At 50.4% G+C, this 15,930-nt stretch overlaps 1 pseudogene; it reads right to left on the bottom strand.

Annotated features, from left to right (window-relative positions):
- Positions 1-5,093: 5,093 nt before the first annotated feature.
- LOC109782403 (PLASMODESMATA CALLOSE-BINDING PROTEIN 2-like) lies at positions 5,094-5,725 on the bottom strand (annotated as a pseudogene).
- Between the last annotated feature and the right edge of the window lie 10,205 nt (positions 5,726-15,930).

Here is a 15,930-nt window from a genome sequence, read left to right on the forward strand (position 1 = left end):
CAACTAAGCACTTACTAAAAATAAAGTAGCTAGTTCTATACACCTAACTTTAATATATCTAATTCATCTAACATTAATATATCTAATTCATCTATAACTAATAGTATAAAAAACTAACTCATCATCTAACATTAATATCTATCTAATTCATCTAACATTTGACATTAATATCTAACATTTCTATCTAATTCATATCTAACATTTGACATTAATATCTAACATTTATATATATATATATATATATATATATATATATATATATATATATATATATAATCATCAAACAATTGACATTAATCTAACCATTAATCTAACATTTGTGTGCACTGTACATGTAGGGCAAATTTGACTTGTGGACGAAATCAAATCACAGAATGAACTGTCCGTGAAACTATTTCACGCGGCTGACCTTTTTGTGTGACGCCCGACACGAAGGCGTCACACTACACTGTGCAACGCCTCACAGATGGGCGCTACACGCCTGGCCAGCGTTGCACCCCAGTCTGCCTAAAAATTGCTAAGTCATTGTGCAGAGCCTAAGAGCTAGGCGCTGCACTGTATAGTGTGACGCCTAGCTCTCAGGCGCTGCACTAGTGATTGCACTACAAAATGAAGCAACCACTAGTGCAACGCCTAGAAGCTAGGCGCCACACTATACAGTGTGGCGCCTAGCTCTCAGGCGCTGCACACTGACTTAGTAATTTTCGGATCACACGGGTGCGACGCTGGCCAGACGTGTAGCGCCTATCTGTGAGGCGTTGCACAGTGTAGTGTGGCGCCTTCGTGTTGGGCGTCACACAAAAAGGTCAGCCGCGTGAAATAGTTTTACGGGCAGTTCATTCTGTGATTTGATTTCGTCTATAGGTCAAATTTATCAATTTTGTCGTACATGTAGTGTGTGTGTGTGTGTGTGTACAGTGTGTGTGTGAGAGGGCCGCCGGCCATGGCGCGCCGCAGGGCTGGGGCGGTCGATCGATATTACACAGCGGGGCGATGGCCGGCGATGCGAGGCGACGGGGGGTGGCGACGGGGACGGGCCGGGGCGGCCGGCCGGCGACGTACGGGGACGGGCGGGGCAGCGCGTGCGCACGATCAACGACGGGGACGGGCGCGCGCGGCGACGAGGACGGGGACCGGCGCGCGACGGGGGACGGGGACGGGGACGGGGACGTGGACGGGCGCGGCGGCGATGGACGGGCACGACGAGGAAGAAGCTGAGATGAAGAAGAAACTAACTAAATTTTTTGTAAGTGCTATATATATAGGAGGGGCCTTTAGTACCGGTTGGTAGTCCTGGCCATCTTCGGCCCGGCCCTGTCGGCCCACCCAGGCCCGGCCCTAAAACTCAGGGCCTAGGCCCGACGGGCTTGCCCGTGGGCCAGGCTTGGGCCTGAGTTTGGAGCCCACCAGCAGGGCCTGGACGGGCTTGGGCTTGGCGTATTGGCATTTTAAGGAAGAGGCCCGGCCCACGGCCCTAAGCCTCGAGGGCTTTTCAGGGCTTTTTACCAGATGGGCCGGGCTTGGGCTTGAAAAGTAGGCCCGGTGGTAGGGCTTGGGAGGGCCTGGGCCTTAGTTTTCTGCCGTGGGCTTTTTTAGGCCCAGCCCAAACCCGGCCCGGCCCGGCCCATGGCCAGGTATACCGGTTGGAGCCACCAACCGGTACTAAAGGTCAAATTTGGCCAGGCCAAACGACGGGAAGGGCACCCCTTTAGTACCGGGTGGTGGCCCCAACCGGCACTGAAGACCCCCCCCCTTTAGTACCGGTTGGAGCCACGAACCGGTACTAAAGGGGGTGCGCTCCCATCCCGCGGTGCACAAAGTTTAGTCCCACCTCGCCGAGCGAAGGGCAGCCGCACTGGTTTATAAACCCAGCCGCCGCTGCTACTTCGAGCTCCTCTCTAAAGCAGGCTTCTGGGCCTAAATTTGCCGGGCTGCTCTGTGAGTCTGCTGGGCCTTATGGGCCTGCATCCACGCCCAAGGCCAAGCAGGCCCACTGGGCAGCGCGCATATATGTTTTTTATATAGTTCTTTTCTTTTTTGCTTTATTTATGTTCTTTTATTTATTTCTGAGTTGATTTTTTTGCTGTATTTAGAGTTTCTTTGTAAATATTCTTGCTTTCGGTACAAAAAATTACAAACTTTCTGTTAGTGCCAGTAGTTTTCTAATTTGAATAGTTTAAATTTGAATTATTTGAAATTTGTGTGAATCACTAGTTTGTGAATAATTTAACTTTAAAAATAGATTTTCAGTGATTCTTTTTTCTTATGTTTAATATTAGTGTGTTTTATCATTATATTCAAATTGGTAATACGTCTGGAGTTGTAATAAGTTTAGAAAAATAAAGTGCCTTTGTAACAGATGAGTTTTCATCCGAAACCCTGATACTTCGAAAGAGATTATCCAGTTTGTACACGGAGTGCATCCAGTTTTTGCCTTAACCCTCTCTACTTTTTCGCACATGCTATGTGGGTGAAATGATGATATCATGCCAAGTTTCAACCTTTTCAGAGTTCATTTGTAGTGCTTTTCAATTTCAGGGTCATTTAGCTCAAAACAAATCAGTAAATGCATGAAAAATAGCAAATGATGTCAGAAAGGGTTGAAAGTTGATGACGTGGCTTTGAATGATGCATACTCGCAAAAAAAGTCTGAAGTTGTAATAAGTATAAAAAAATGAAGTGCCGGTGTAACATATGAGTTTTCGTCCGAAATCCTGATACTTCGAAAGAGATTGTCCAGTTTGTACACGAAGTGCATCCAGTTTTTGCCTTAACCCTCTCTACTTTTTCGCACATGCTATGTGGGTGAAATGATGATACCATGTCAAGTTTCAACCTTTTCAGAGTTCATTTGTTGTGCTTTTCAATTTCAGGGTCATTTAGCTCAAAACAAATCTGTAAATGCATGAAAAATAGCAAATGATGTCAGAAAGGGTTGAAAGTTGATGACGTGGCTTTGAATGTGCATATTGAACGCAAAAAAAGTCTGGAGTTGTAATAAGTTAAAAAAAATGAAGTGCCGGTGTAACATATGAGTTTTCGTCCGTGTAAACATGTAAAAATATACATAAAAAATACATTGATTATCAATGATCTTTTTGTGTAGAATCTGAATTGTCAACAGGAATCTTCCCTTGTTTAAGAACCGGCGAAGAATCCTATTGCGGCCACAGATCCTACACATAGAGTTCAATGAAGACCAAGTGGTTGTGATAATTTGAGAAGTAACATATTTAAGGTGGTAAAAACCTGTTAGCGGAGCGAGGTAGAACTAAAAAACCGCTGCAACTAAAAAATTTAGTACCGGTTTGTGGCATGAACCGGTAGTAAAGTGGCTGGTGGTGCCCCAGCCTGCCAACAGCCTGCCACAACCTCTTTAATATCGGTTCGTGGCATGAACCGGTACTAAAGGTTCGCCATGAACCGGTACTAATGAGCGACGCCCGCCTAGCCGTTTGAACCGGCACTAATGATCACATTAGTGCCGGTTCAGCTACAAACTGGGACTAATGTGCTTCACATTAGGCCCTTTTTCTACTAGTGTGGTAAGCTGTTTGGCTTGGACATGATATTTAGTTAATGTCACAATTTCTAAAACAAGACAAACTTTGACAGAAACCGAAAAATGCAGCAGAGATCTAAAAGATGATGGATGCATGGATGATAGAAAAAAAGTTTGCTCATGCGTCACACGTACTTGGCAGATTAATGTATAACTTGTTTTTTTTTCTTTTGAGGCCAATGTGTACAAAGGAAAAACCAAACCAATGGCAACCGTGGGTAAACTCCTTATTGTATATTCATAGGGTGTGGCTAGGTCTCAGTTAAATAACATAACATGCAAGAGAGAAAAAGAAAAAACCCAAAAGAATTTTTTGCACAAATCTTAACGTAAGATCTCACGGATATACTATCTACTGAGACTTCGTTAAGTCTTAATCGACTAAGACTTAGCAAGACTGATATTCATAAGGAACATCAGCCTTTGAGCTGACAAATAATATTCTTCTTCGTTAAGTCTTAGTGATTAAGGCTTAGCAAGACTGATATTGATAAGGAACATCAGCCTTTCAGCTGACAAATAATATCCTTGTTTGTTAAGTCTTAGTGACTAGTAAGACTTAGCAAGCCATATATTCATAAGGAACATCAGCCTTTCAGCTGACAAATAATATTCTTCTTCGTTAAGTCTTAGTGATTAAGACTTAGCAAGACTGATATTCATAAGAAACATCAGCCGTTTAGCTGACAAATAATATTCTTCTATGCAATAATAGAAGCATATGTTAATTCTCATGCCACATGGAAGTCATTTAACCACTACGTCCTCTGCATCAGGTTTCAGGGACAAAAACCTATACTGGATAAACAGACATCTGACGAGTACACCAATTCTAAAGGCAACGACTAGTTCTCCCGACCCCCGTGTCCCTCTCCGAGGCGGCACGGGGGGAACCCCAGACCCCGCCGCCGGCCACCCCCCTCCCTCCCCTTCCCCTCGCCGCCACCGTGGGCCGCTGCCGGGCGAAGCCCGTGCAGTGCCGGTGGCGGCGGGGTCTCTCCCGAGCGCGGCCCCCTCCCCTCTAGCGGCGGCGTGGAGCTCCACCGACGGGGCTCTTGGCAGCTTGGTGCGGTGAACCTCCGGCGGCGGCTCGGCGCGTTGGCTGCGGTGGTGGGGCATGCTTCGTCCGGTGGTGTGACTCGTCGTCAAAGTCGGAGCTGTCGGTTGCTTGCGCGTGTGGCCTTCTGGTGGCATGTGCCGTCGTGGCTTCTATGCAGCTGTTTGCGAGTTGGCTTCGAGGTTGGAGCTGTATGGTGAAGTCGGAGTCGCCCGTTCGAGGCAGCCGGTGATGACGATGACGCTTGCGACTTCTCGGCGAATGCCTTTCTTCTTTGCAGCTTTGTGTCCCATGTCGGTGGCCAGGTTGGCCGGTGGTGCCCATATCATATGGGTTGAGTTGTATCGAGTTTAGCCCGGTTTTCCGTCAATTAACCGGGCAATTCTCTTCTTCTTAATCAATGAAAATGGCAAATCTTTTGCCTCGTTAAAAAAAAAGGCAACGACTAAATGATGATGAGTGAAGCGGCGCTGGTCACGGGGAGTGGTCCCGTCGTGGTGCCGCCAAACACCCCAGAAAAGCTACCATGGAGAAGCAGGCGAAGAGCACCAGCAGCAGCGGCGTCATCGTCGTTCCAGAGAGGTCGGCTGGTGTGGTGGAGGAGCTCGCTCCCATGCCGCTGCCTGTACTAGCCGACGCTGGGTATTGGCAGCTTCCGGAGCCTGCCAGATCAAGTTTGTCAAGACAAACAATCGTGAGATCAGATCAAATAGGGTAAGACGACCGACGTGCAGCTTAATTACGGTAGATGGAAGAAGAGGTTACTTGGGTCTGTGGAGGTGAGGGTGGCGGTGCCGCCGAAGTCGCAGGTGGCGCCGCCGCGGCCGTTGGCCGGCCTTGGCCATGGCATTATGGTAGTAGCTGTTGGCGGCGTAGGAGCAGCGCGTCGCCACCGTGTCCGTGTCCGTGTGGCACTGCCCGTCGGGGAGCAGCGGGGCGCAGTCGGCGCCGTGGACGCACGCGTAGTCCAGCGTCCTCTGCAGCGCCGCCGCCGGCAGTTCTGGCTTGCACACGCACCAACTGCTACCTGCAGCAGACGACGCTTCCGTCGGCACGGCGAGCACAACCAACAGCAGGAAGATCGAGAGTGCTGGAGTCGCCGCCATCGATGAGGGATCGGTTTTCAGCTTCTGCTGCTCGTAAACTTTTTGGTCACCTATCCAGTAGTACTTGCTCCGTGTCAGATTCAATCTACAACGAGGGCTGAGAGTCCAAGCACATAATGGATTGGATTGTTTTATTTGGAAAAAACACAATTCTGAAACAAGATACAACTCGATCACGGCCAGAGTATGCCAATTTTAGCTGGAAAAACCTTCCGGTCAGAAATCATCCCTATATTGTGGATATAAAAAAAGACCATAAGAGCAAGTCAAGAGTTCCCCTAAAAAACATCCCATAAAAATCGTTTTATGGGATGGCTGTATAATTTATGGGAAGTTTTTGGATAGTCACTTTTCTCAGTCCCGTAAATGTCATCCCGTAATTTTTTATTTTTTCTATTTTCAGTTTAAAAACTCTAGCAAAAAGCATAGGCCCCACATGTCAGTGACAGAGACGGGATGATGAGCGGTGGTGCGTGGCGGCGACGCATGGGAGTGGCGGCTGTGGCGACGACGGTGATGCGTTGCAGTGAAGGTGCGTGGCAGCGGCGGCCTGCTTTGCGGGCAGGGCAGATAGTGGTGCGGCGGTGGTGGTGGCACCTTCGCAGATGCAGCAGTGGCGCGGGGCGGTCCGGCATTCTGCTCATGAAGTTTCAGGTAGTTATCCACCCGCCAAAATTACACGGGAAGGCCATCTTCCCATATACTTGGAGGATGGAGGAGGTGTTTTTACGGGATCCCGTTAGAAAATTCCGGGCTTACTAGAGATGTTGGAGGCCTTTTTTCCCCAACTTCCCGTAAACGGTAGTTTTTTATGGGAAAAGCTAGTGGGCAACCGACCGATCTTTCCTCTCACATCCACCACGTTCTACGCTTGACACACGTTTTAATGGGCCAGCGCACTGCTTCTCTCCTTCATCCCTATCTCTAACGAAATGGCCGCATTTTCCTATCTCGCCTATCCATGCGTTGAATTTCATTTGACCATGCGGGGCGCTCCGTACTACAGTTCTTGCAACTGAGCACCTGTTTCGAAAAGGCATACCGCAACAAATGGGGTGATGCAGAGACCACGTGGTGCTCTCTCCATTGCAGCAATCGGCGTTCTTGCAAGTTTTCGCAACAACAGTTGTCGTGGAATTGTCACGGCAGATGTCCTCGAGCTAGGACTTAGTCGTGGAGCCATCGCAGGTAGGAAGCTTGAAGGGGTTATGTGGGACAAGGAACACGAGGGTTTATACTGGTTCGGCCCCTTACGGTGAAGGTAAAAGCCTGCGTCCAGTTTGAGGTGTTATTGATTAGGGTTACGATCGCCAGGGAGCTAAACAGCTATGTCCGGCTCTCGAGGAGATTGTTGTCGCCCCTAAACCGCTGCCGGGTCCTCCCTTTATATAGGGAGGCTGACGCCCAACAGCCTTTAGAGTCCCGGCCGGCTCATAAGAGCGTCCGGCTCGGACTCTAAACAATACTTGTCTTACACCACAAGTCTACTATAATAATGATTGTAACTACAGGCTTTAAGCCATATCCGGGTCTCAACCCATCTCTGGCCCATTATCTTGAAACTTGGCTCCGGGCTTCTGGCATCGACCCTACGAGTAACCCGGCCCCTCCTGGCGGGTGACTCTAAGGTCTATATTCTCAACATTAGGCCCCAGATTAACTTGAGCCGGCTCATGTCAATCTTCAACTCTACCGACCGAGAAAATCTCCGGCTCACCATTCATGTGGAGGCCATAACCCGGAGTGACGTCATCCTCTGGACTCCGGATAATCCGCCGTGACGTCATCCTCCATTAAATCCGTTTTTTACTCCGCCAGATCCGCAACGGATCTTCGCTTTTACTGTCTTTCCGAAAATCGATGCGCCGTGAGGGGGAGATAACCACGCCGTGGTCTCCTTGAATCTCGCGCCCACTTATGACCCTGCCTTATAAATAGGCCGGCCCAACACTTCTCTTCTCACGCTCTCCTTCTTCCTCCTCGCGCCGTCGCTCTTCTGCCAGAGCTCTGTCACTGCCGCCGCCGTCGCTCCCTCGTCCTTCATCAACCCGGCCGCTGCATCACCCTGACTCGGACCAGATAACGTCGGCGACCTCCGCTCTTCTCCAGCTCCGGTAAGTCCCCTCTGCCTTACTAGCATAGATCTGTGATAGAGTTTGTCTGTGTTCTTCGTGTTCGTCACCATAGCCACAAGTTTCAGTAGCCCCTGTAGTCACCGTAGTTAGTTGATCTTTAGCCTTGCGTAGAACCACTGCGGTAGATGTTTGAGACTCATTTCATCTGCAAGAGCACCTCTTTTCACTGCATAAGTACTGTGTTCAATCTCAAGAACTTCCCCTGCTTCTGTTTTTAGGTCTAAAAAAATTTCATCTCGCCCGACCATTTTGATCCGAAAAAGTTACTGCAATACGTGAAATCTGTTTTACCACACTTAGTAAAAACTGCAGCCCTCGAATCTTGGCGGCTTATATTTCCGACTTAAAGAAACACGCGCCGTAGAACTTTCCGGTTTAAAGAGAACCATGCTCTTGTAGACTCCTCCGGTTTAACTGTAGTAAACCGTAGATGACCAACTTATTCTGAATGTTTCTATGGCTCAGATAACTCACCGTACATGAGTATATATCATTAGTCCCCTTCATAAGCCGCCACTTTAACTTGAACAATAGATCTCCGGCTTATAATTGACCCGGATACTTTTCTCTCTATTATAGACCACCAACCTTCACCATCCCTCCCAAGGCCCCCATCACTTGCAACTGGACGAGATCCAATGTCACTGAGGAGACCCTAGCCAACTTTGTTAAGTCCGGGTATCTGCCCAAGAAAGAAGTGATGTCCTACCGTGCCCCTGATCCGTCAGAAGAAAGACCACAGCCGAGGGACGGGGAAGTAGTGATCTTTGCGGACCACATGAGCCGGGGCTTCGCACCGCCCGGCTCAAAATTCTTCCGGGACGTGCTCAACTTTTTTGACCTTCGGCCTCAGGATATAGGACCCAATTCCATATCCAACATCTGCAACTTCCAAGTCTTCTGTGAAGTGTATCTTGGAGAAGAGCCGAGCCTGCTACTCTTCAGAGAGCTGTTCTATTTGAACCGCCAAAATGAGTGTGCCAACGGGCCAAGTCTAGAGTTGGGCGGCATATCCATCCAGCGACGTAGGGACTGCCTGTTCCCTTATGCAGAGCCGCCGAGCCACCCTAAAGACTGGAATATGACTTGGTTCTACTGCCAAGACACGTCCCCGGCTGACGAGAATCCACTGCCCGGCTTTCGCCCAACACGCCTGGAATCCACGCACCCGTTATCCGACAAACTTACTGCCGCGGAACGCCAGCCTTTGCTTCCAACGATCAACAAGATCAAGGCTCTGCTAGGCAACGGTCTGAACGGAATTGATCTAGTCCGGGTCTGGATCTCATGGCGGGTGATCCCATTGAGCCGCCGCCCCGGCTTAATGTGTGAGTACACCGGGCGAAAGGATGACCCACAGAGGCACAGCCGCAACGATCTTCCGGAAGACGTTGCTGAAGAAGAGACCAAGGCTCTGTTAAACGAGAGCCTGGCAGACTGTGGAAGAACCGGGCTGGCCCCGTTCTGCAAGACCAATCCAGCCCCAGCGGTAAGCCGCTGACTTTAATCTTTCAACTTCTTTTGCATGTCACCTTGATCTGGATCGCTTTAAGAATTCATTACTGTACTTCTCAGGCTGATGACAAATTCTGGCGGGTCAAATATGACCATGAGGCGGCCAAGAAGGCCAGGAAGGCGAAGAAAGCCGCCAAGAAAGCCGCCCCTCGCAGAAAGGGAAGCAGACCCACCGCTTCGGAGCTGCTGCAATTAAGCGACAGCTCCGAGTCAGAGGTAACCCTTAAACCTTTAAACTCTTGCCATATTTTTTGTTTGCTGCTGTCCACCTTATCAACATTTTGCTTATTGACAGGATGACACCGGCGCCAGTAACCCGGTGATTGAAGAGGTAACACCACTTTCCTCCGACTCGGAGCCTTTGCCACAGCTGAAAGTCCGAAGAGTAACCCGGAAAGTAAGCTTTTCTCATCCGTTAGCTCATCGAGACCCTCAATTTCTTTTGAAGCAGCAGGTTCACGAAAGCCGGCGTCACACCCGGGCCCGCAAGGACACCGACCTCTCCGCCGGGTTACCCGACGCAACAAGGAAGCGTCGTACTGAGGTTTTTTCTCATCTGTACCCTTTTCATCCGTTGGCGGGTGTCATACGTCAGCCACTCAACTCTTCTGACTCTAATTACCAGGAGACCTCCCCCTCTTCGGGTGACTCCATGCAGTCAAGTCTGCCAGCCTTCAAAACTGCACCCGGGTAATAACAATCTCCTTACATTACCTGTCTGTACTTACTCTTTGTACGCCTAACACTTCTGTATTTTCAGTGCCCAGGCAAAGCTCACCAAAAGAGCAAAGAAGACCAGGTCAGCCGGAGTGCCAGACTTGCCTGAGCCGGAGACGACGGCTCAAGAGCCGCCAGCTGCCGCCGCCCCCGAAGCCACCAGCTGCCGCCGCCCCCGAAGCCACCAGCCCTATGGACACGGCACCTGAAGCCCCTGCCCCAACTGCCAAGACAACAACCGAAGCATCGGTTAACCCGGAGGCCTCCGGCTCCGCCCCTCCAACTGACGACCCGGACGTGGTAATTACCCGGACGGAGTATGTTGAGCTGGGGAGACCGACCGTGCTGGCCAAATGCTCTACGAAGGGGGAGTTGCTGCAGCCCCACCGGGTGAATCTGGATCTTTCCAACTACACCGACTTGAGCATTGGAGAGCTCGTCTCTGGCTACATCAGCCAGGTTCACAAGAGCCGGGACGCCGAAATCGCCATGGTCAACCAGATCCAACAAAAATCTGAGGTAACCTTCTGCTGTCTTCTTATTTTCTGCATAGTGATCCTTGTCATGCCAGCCCCCAAGTCTACAACTTATACTTGAATATGCTGTAGACTTAGATTCCGGCTTACTTAACTGAACCGGCAGTACGTAGATAGATACGTTCAATATGCATTAGCCCCCAAGTGCCAAGTGCCTTTGCTTGGAAAGCGCTTGGGACTTATAGAATGACTGTTAACAACCCGAAAATATATGCAGGCTGTTGGTAAAAAATTAGAGTCGGACCTTGCGGATCTTAAGAGCCGGGTGAAGACACAAGAGATGGAGACCCGGAAGGCCAACGCCTAGTTTGTCTCCAGCATCGCCGCTCAAGAGAAACTGAAGACTGAATTCGATGCTGAGCGGAAGTCCTGGGCGGAGGAGAAAAACGCACTGGTGACCCGGGCCGAACAGGCGGAGAAGGCCCTCACCGAGAAGACCGCTGAACTCTCCGGCCTAAAACGCCAGGTTTCCCAAATGGTGGCTGCCATCTTCGGTAAGTCGCCTCGCCGGCTTTCATCAAGTCTGTACATGTTATGATTCATCCTTGTCGCCGACTTACCTAATCTTTATTAAACAGGCTCCAGAAGCGCCAACCTGAACCAGAGCGTGGTCACCAAACTAAAGGCCGTGTACACCCTGGTGGAGCAGCTCTACACCGGGTCACAGCGGGCCCTAGCGGTGGTGGCCTTGCCGAATGAGGTGCCAACCCACCTGGCCGAAGTCCTGCGCCGGCTTGCAGTTCTGCCACAGCGGATCCAGGAGCTACGACGAGCATCCGCGAGAGCCGGAGCAATCGCCGCGCTGAGCCGGGCTAAGGCATTCTTGCCAGAGCTAGACCCGGCCGATATCGCCCTGGGTTACCCCAGCCTGAAAGAAGACGGCTCAGCCTTCGACCAAAAGGACTTCGCGGCATGCGTGAAGGCTGTACGCCCGGTGGCTACCCTCATTGGGAACGACACCGACTTGACCAAGTACCAGCCGGGTTTTGACGCGGAGAATCGAAGGATTCCAACCCCACGCTATGAAGCCCTCAACCTGATCCCTCCGGCTCGTCAGCACACCTTCGCCCCGGAGATTGACCCGGCCGGGTTAATCGACGAAGAAGCCCAGTTCGAAGCTCTCAGCGGCATCGACTGGAAGTCGTCAACCTTCGGGATCTTGGGATCATCCGGAGCAGAAGACGAGCCGGGGACTTCAACTCAGCAGGCGTCATAAAGTGGCTGGCGGTTCACCGAGCAATGCTCCACCCTTGAGACTGTGAAAGATTTTTGTAATAGAATAGGTGCAACAATTTATCTCTGCCGTGCCATCGTGCACGTAATGAATGCTGAAACCCCTTGAAGTTATTCTTTTGGTGTTCCTCCGGGTTATAATTATCCCTTTGTCCTTCTCCACCTTAAAAAGTACCTTCAAATATCTACATAGAAAGGTAAATCACAAGTCTCGAGGCGGCTTACCGCCCTGAGAATCAGGTGTTTAAAATGTATAACCCGGCAAACGAACCCAAAAAGACTGGTCGTTAAATATACTCTGAACATAGCCGAGATAACACACTTAACGACCTGTAACATACTTCCGGTTTAAATAACCCGGATAGCTTGGTTGGTACCGTAACTCGAATTTACCTGTCTTGATGACATCCCTGATGTTCAACTAACAAGATAAACCAAAATTAAGCCGGCACGTGAGACCCGGCAGTACATACTTTGACATGATCAGAGTAGACTTATGATAAAATATAAAAACTTAGGGGCTTCCGGTTCGAATACGACCAGAAACCCAGTCCAAAGGGGTTAAGCTAAGATTCGGATGCGATCATATAGCCCCCAGTGGGTGTGGCGATGCCAATCAAGAGGGTATCGACAGCTGTGTTCTCTTTGGTTCGAATACGACCCATGTTTGAACAGGAAGCCCCCAAGTGATTCTGAAAATTGTTTAACGACGCTGATTCGAATACGATCCACGTCGGTTCTCAGAGGGGTTGCACTGTGATTCAAATATGACCAAAGGCCACCTCCCAATGAGCTCGGCACTTTGCCAATCAAATGGGTATCGACAGCTATGTTCTCTTCGGTTCGAATACGACCCATGTTTGAACAGGAAGCCCCCAAGTGACCTTACTGCTTACGGCTAGACTCGAATACGATCATAAGCCGGATCCTCCTTTCAAATTAGCATGTAAAAAATGACACACATAATTGAAGGAGAAAAAGGACTGAGGTCCTGCTTTATTAGTAAGGCCGAAGCTGAGCTATGTTCCACGGCCGACGGGTCTCTTGCTCAGACTTACGTGAACCTTTATGCTCCCGAATGTCAATGAGGTAATACGACCCGTTGTGCAAGTTCTTACTGACCACAAAGGGCCCTTCCCAAGGTGGGGATAACTTGTGTGCATCTGTTTGATCCTGGATGAGCCGGAGCACAAGGTCGCCTTCCTGGAAGACCCGGGACTTGACCCGGCGGCTATGATAACGGCGCAGGTCCTGTTGGTAAATCGTTGAACGGGCTGCTGCCACATCACGCTGTTCGTCCAACAAGTCCAGAGCATCTTGGCGCGCCTGTTCATTATCCGTCTCAACATAAGCCGCCACACGAGGTGAATCGTGACGGATGTCGCTGGGGAGGACTGCTTCTGCTCCATAAACCATGAAGAAAGGTGTGAAGCCTGTAGACCTGTTAGGAGTCGTGTTGATGCTCCATAAGACGGAGGGCAACTCCTCCACCCAACAACCCGGCGTCCGTTGCAAAGGGACCAAAAGCCGGGGTTTGATGCCCTTCAGAATCTCCTGGTTAGCTCTCTCAGCTTGACCATTGGATTGCGGCTGTGCCTCTGCGGGTCATCCTTTCGCCCGGTGTACTCACACATTAAGCCGGGGCGGCGGCTCAATGGGATCACCCGCCATGAGATCCAGACCCGGACTAGATCAGAGGGCCCTCCATGGATGCATCCCACAAAACCGCGCCTTAAGGCAGGCCGGGCCCGGGCGGGTCGTGCGCGCTGAGCCGTTTCGACGAGGTCAGCGCAGAGGTCCGGCTCGGGGCCCGGCTCACTAACTTGCCGATGAAGACATGAATTCCGCCAAAGGGGACCCGGTACCCGTACTCAATTGAGCCGGCGTCGGGGCCCCAGCCTTCGTCGTCGATGTAGAGCTTGCCGCGACGACTCTTGGTCATCCGGCCCACAGCGTATCCCTTGAGCCCTTCGAGGCTGCCCTTCAAGAACTCAAATCCACCGTGCGGCAGCCGCACGGTGGGCGCCAACTGTCGTGGAATTGTCACGGCAGATGTCCTCGAGCTAGGACTTAGTCGTGGAGCCATCGCAGCTAGGAAGCTTGAAGGGGTTATGTGGGACAAGGAACACGAGGGTTTATACTGGTTCGGCCCCTTACGGTGAAGGTAAAAGCCTACGTCCAGTTTGAGGTGTTATTGATTAGGGTTACGATCGCCAGGGAGCTAAACAGCTATGCCCGGCTCTCGAGGAGATTGTTGTCGCCCCTAAACCGCTGCCGGGTCCTCCCTTTATATAAGGAGGCTGGCGCCCAGCAGCCTTTAGAGTCCCGGCCGGCTCATAAGAGCGTCCGGCTCGGACTCTAAACAATACTTGCCTTACACCACAAGTCTACTATAACAATGATTGTAACTACAGGCTTTAAGCCATATCCGGGTCTCAGCCCATCTCTGGCCCATTATCTTGAAACTTGGCTCCGGGCTTCTGGCATCGACCCTACGAGTAACCCGGCCCCTCCTGGCGGGTGACTCTAAGGTCTATATCCTCAACAACAGTCTTGTTGCAGGAATACATAGAAGAAGCTAGAGATGTTGGGTCCTATTGCAATGGAGGTTTTGCAACAAGAATCTTGTTACAGAAAAATATAGAAGAAGTTTTGCATCAAGGGTCTTGTTGCAAAAAATAGAGAAGAAAAAGTTTTGCAACAGGGGTCTTGTTGCAGTAAATTAAAGAAGAGAATATTTTGCAACAGAGGACTTGTTGTAGAAAATTAGAGAAGAAGAGATTTTTGTAACATGGCTCTTGTTGCAGAAAGTTAGAGAAGAAGAGGTTTGACAACAAAACCATTGTTGCAAGAAATTACAGAACAATAACGCTCGCCTCGAGCAATCGGACGGCTCGCAAGGCGGCGGATCTTTTTGAAAGATCCACCGGCCGACGCGTAGCACCGCCCTTTTTTTATAGATAAAGGGGTTGTTGGAGTTGCTCCAATATCTTATGACTAGTTGCCCCGCAAGAGGATAGGAACGAAACATACACATCCATTCCCTTGAGGGCTAGGTATGGACTCCTGGAGGATGTTGTGACCGTCGACGATGACACCAGGAAACGCGTATGCCCCTTCTGGTTGCGGCAGATAGCCTGCGCGTGGCTAGCCCGTCTACTTGATTGTACAATACTGTACAATGTTTTCATTCCCCTTTAGGGATAGCAAACACTTGAGAACATGAGCAAAGGTCTTGGCCTCTGGGGGCGGGTTTCTTTTGCTGACGACCGCCGGCCATCCGGAGGCCGCCGGTCTGCGATTAGTCAGGTGTATGGGGTTGACGAATTAGCTAAGGGCGCCAACACTTGAGAAGAAGACCGATGAAGTAGATGGAAGGAGTGCGTAAAGCCACCCCCTCATTGCGTCCTACTCCCTCTGTAAAGAGTGTCTAGATTACTAAAGTAATGATCTAAGCGCTCTTATATTTCTTTACGTAATCGTGTCGTGTGGCCATAAAATTCCGCCACTTCCCCACGAATTATGCGGTAACTTTCACGTGCGGATCGAGGAGGTGGCTCTTAATTACTGTGTGCATCGATGCACACAATCCCTTTTTTGATGGCACACGACAATGGTGGGCCCTTAACCCACGTCCGCATGCCACGCTGACTGCCAGGTACCACATGGCTAGGTAGGCCCATGGATCATGTTGGTTTGTGTTGTCAGGACCAAGCTGGATCATCATCACGCTCCAAGCGTGGGGATACTTCATGCCTAAGCGGCAGCTGCGCGGGAACATATCTGACATGTGGACCAGCCCAACTACATCTGATGTTGGTCGGACACGAGCCGATGATCAAGACTTGGCTGCAGAAGATAGATTCACTGAACTCGTTTTCAAGACCGACAACCGAAGACGAACAACAGCTTGGGCGGACCGAGGTGCGTCCTGACTTGAAGACAAGGGCTACTGATGGTGTCCCAACTAGGGGGACCTCTCACCATGTCGTCTCTCACCCAAGTGGGCCAGCCCAAGGCCCCCTTGGTTTGTTCAAGACTGAGCCACATCGAGCGGCCCATGACGAAC

The sequence above is a fragment of the Aegilops tauschii genome, chromosome 4 (assembly GCF_002575655.3).
Source record: "Aegilops tauschii subsp. strangulata cultivar AL8/78 chromosome 4, Aet v6.0, whole genome shotgun sequence".
NCBI lineage: Eukaryota > Viridiplantae > Streptophyta > Magnoliopsida > Poales > Poaceae > Aegilops > Aegilops tauschii.